The sequence below is a fragment of the Lolium perenne genome, chromosome 4 (assembly GCF_019359855.2).
Source record: "Lolium perenne isolate Kyuss_39 chromosome 4, Kyuss_2.0, whole genome shotgun sequence".
NCBI classification, from domain to species: domain Eukaryota; kingdom Viridiplantae; phylum Streptophyta; class Magnoliopsida; order Poales; family Poaceae; genus Lolium; species Lolium perenne.
The window spans coordinates 393,592,317-393,596,366 of NC_067247.2; positions in this window are offsets into that span (position 1 = coordinate 393,592,317).

Genomic DNA, 4,050 nt, shown 5'->3' on the forward strand with positions numbered 1-4,050 from the left:
TGAATCTTGGTTAAATCCTAGGTTTGACCAAGATTTAAACAAGTTTAAAACATGAAAATGAAAAGGTAAGCCTAGATCCTTCTTATTCACTGTAAAATGAAGCTTTTGGGAGATTTGTGAAATTTCCATGTTTGAAACCCAAAACCACTTCTCTTCATGCTTGACTTCATAAGACAGAGTTTAGGGTTAGGGGGTAGATACATGATTTTCTGGTTTGAATATGTCTAGACCTTGTTTATCAACTTGAATGCTTACTATATGACATAAGAAGACTATGTGCTTTGGTTTTTCATATTTCTGATTATCTTTTGAATTTTTATGCCCATTTGAATCTTGGTCAAATCCTAGGTTTGACCAAGATTTAAACAAGTTTAAAACATGAAAATGAAAAGGTAAGCCTGGATACTTCTTAGTCACTCTAAAATGAAGCTTTTGGGAGGTTTGTTGAAATTTTTATGTTTGAAACCCAAAACCACTTCTCTTCATGCTTGACTTCATAAGACAGACTTTAGGGTTAGGGGTACGGTAGATACATGTATTTTCTGGTTTGAATATGTCTAGACCTTGTTTATCAACTAGAATGCTTACTATATGACATAAGAAGACTATGTGCTTTTGTTTTTCATTTTTTTATTGATTTTTTTGAATTTTTTATGCCCATTTGAATCTTGGTCAAATCCTAGGTTTGACCAAGATTTAAACAAGTTTAAAACATGAAAAAGAAAGAGTAAGCCTGGATCCTTCTTAGTCACTCCAAAATGTACCAATTGATAGATGAGTTAAGTTGGCTTCATGGAAAAAATAATGTCATGTAAATGAGTTAACTTGGCTTTCCTACCCTTGAATCCATAGGAAACTTTGTAGTAATACAGTATAATAATCACCCAAGTTTTTACACCAACAGGTCTGTCACTTACGTGTGGTGCCCATGCGTGAGGTCCCACACTTCAGTGAGCACAAGTCACATGCGGTAGGTACGCAAACTCCCAGCCATCTTCTTTGTCAAGAGAAGACGCATCAAGATTCAAGACCCGATCGCATTTCTTGCTTTCGGCCTAGGGTCCTCCATGTAAAAGATAGGGATTTAGATGTAATTTCATGTTTATTTTGTGTCCTGTTGTAAACTGTGCTCCGATGCGTATTGGAAGTCCGGGTCCTTCAGGATCCTTCGGTTGTCCATCTCAGTAAAAAAAATCTCTCTCATTCTCGGCCTCGCTCGCTCGCACCTCTGCGCAGTGACAAACCCTGCACAACAGTCAACATCACCCGAAAAAGGGAAGACACCATAAGTAAGAGGGGCCCCATGACTGCTCTCCCTTCTTCTCCTTCTGTGTGATCCCTCTTCCTCTGAGTTTCACTAGACGGGCAAACACACATGTGCTGCATAGTAATAATAAAAAAGTAAAAATTGACCTACGAATCTATGATTAAATAGGTTAAACTAGGGTTTTGCCCAGTACTACAGATAAAGTTCAAAAAAAATCCAACTATGGGGTTCGAACAACCCCATTTCTAATCCAAGCATTTTTTTGACCTCATCCAAATGACCTCAAACTATAGGGTTAGCTTCTAGTGAAGTATGTGTGAACATGTATGCACTATGTGTGCTATACCTTGTATGTCTTTCAAATTTGAACCAAATTTGAAAAAGTTTGAAATATTTGAAATGGGGCTTTTGGCTTAAACGTGAACAATCTCCAACAAGCAACCGGTCGTCCAAAATGAGCTAGAAAAGAGCCCCAAAGGTAGCCCAAACAACCCCATTTCTAACCCAAACATGCTTTTTCTGGTTTGAATATGTCTAGACCGTGTTTATCAACTTGAATGCGTATTATATGACATAAGAAGGCTATGTGCTTTGGTTTTTCTTTTTTTCTTCTTTTTTTTCTTTTTTTTCTGCCCATTTGAATCTTGGTCAAATCCTAGGTTTGACCAAGATTTAAACAAGTTTAAAACATGAAAATGAAAAGGTAAGCCTGGATCCTTCTTAGTCACTCTAAAATGCTTTTGGGAGGTTTTTGAAATTTCCATGTTTGAAACCCAAAACCACTTCTCTTCATGCTTGACTTCATAAGACAAAGTTTAGGGTTAGGGGGATAGATACATGATTTTTCTTGTTTGAATATGTCTAGACCTTGTTTATCAACTTGAATGCTTACTATGTGACATAAGAAGCCTATGTGCTTTGGTTATTTCATTTTTTTGATTTTTTGTGAATTTTTATGCCCATTTGAATCTTGGTCAAATCCTAGGTTTGACCAAGATTTAAACAAGTTTAAAACATGAAAATGAAAAGGTAAGCCTGGATCATTCTTAGTCACTCTAAAATAAAGCATTTGGGAGGTTTTTGAAATTTCCATGTTTGAAACCCAAATCCACTTCACTTCATGCTTGACTTCATAAGACAAAGTTTAGGGTTATGCATGGGTAGATACATGCTTTTTCTGGTTTGAATATGTATAGACCTTGTTTATCAACTTGAATGCTTACTATATGACATAAGAAGGCTATGTGCTTTGGTTTTTCATTTTTTTTGATTTTTTCTGATTTTTTATGCCCATTTGAATCTTGGTCAAATCCTAGGTTTGACCAAGATTTAAACAAGTTTAAAACATGAAAATGAAAAGGTAAGCCTGGATCCTTCTTAGTCACTCTCAAATGAAGCTTTTGGGAGGTTTGTGAAATTTCCATGTTTCAAACCCAGAATCATCACTTCTATTCATGCTTGACTTCATAACACAGAGTTTAGGGTTAGGGGGTAGATACATGATTTGTCTGGTTTGAATATGTCTAGACCTTGTTTATCAACTTGAATGCTTACTATATGACATAAGAAGACTATGTGCTTTGGTTTTTCATTTTTCAGATTTTTTTTGAATTATTATACCCATTTGAATCTTGGTCAAATCCTAGGTTTGACCAAGATTTAAACAAGTTTAAAACATGAAAATGAAAAGGTAAGCATGAATCCTTCTTAGTCACTCTAAAATGAAGCTTTTGGGAGGTTCTTGAAATTTTTATGTTTGAAACCCAAAACCACTTCTCTTCATGTTTGACTTCATAAGACAGAGTTTAGGGTTAGGGGGTAGATACATGATTTTTCTGGTTTGAATATGTCTAGACCTTGTTTATCAACTTGAATGCTTACTATATGACATAAGAAGGCTATATATGTGCTTTGGTTTTTCATTTTTTTTATTTTTTTCTGAATTTTTATGCCGATTTGAATCTTGGTCAAATCCTAGGTTTGACCAAGGTTTAAACAAGTTTAAAACATGAAAATGAAAAGGTAAGCATGGATCCTTCTTAGTCACTCTAAAATGAAGCTTTTGGGAGGTTTTTGAAATTTCCATGTTTGAAACCCAAAACCACTTCTCTTCATGCTTGACTTCATAAGACAGAGTTTAGGGTTAGGGGTAGATACATGCTTTTTCTGGTTTGAATATGTCTAGACCTTCTTTATCAACTTGAATGCTTACTATATGACATAAGAAGGCTATGTTCTTTGGGTTTTCAATTTTTCTGTTTTTTTTCTGTTTTTTTATGCCCATTTGAATCTTGGTCCAATCCTAGGTTTGACCAAGATTTAAACAGGTTTAAAACATGAAAATGAAAAGGTAAGCCTGGATCCTTCTTAGTCACTGTAAAATGAAGCTTTTGGGAGGTTTGTGAAATTTCCATGTTTGAAACCCAAAACCACTTCTATTCATGCTTGACTTCATAAGACAGAGTTTAGGGTTAGGGGGTAGATACATGATTTGTCTGGTTTGAATATGTCTAGACCTTGTTTATCAACTTGAATGCTTACTATATGACATAAGAAGACTATGTGCTTTGGTTTTTCATTTTTCTGATTTTCTTTTGAATTTTTATGCCCATTTGAATCTTGGTCAAATCCTAGGTTTGACTAAGATTTAAACAAGTTTAAAACACGAAAATGAAAAGGTATGCCTGGATCCTTCTTAGTCACTCTAAAATGAAGCTTTTGGGAGGTTCTTGAAATTTTTATGTTTGAAACCCAAAACCACTTCTCTTCATGCTTGACTTCAT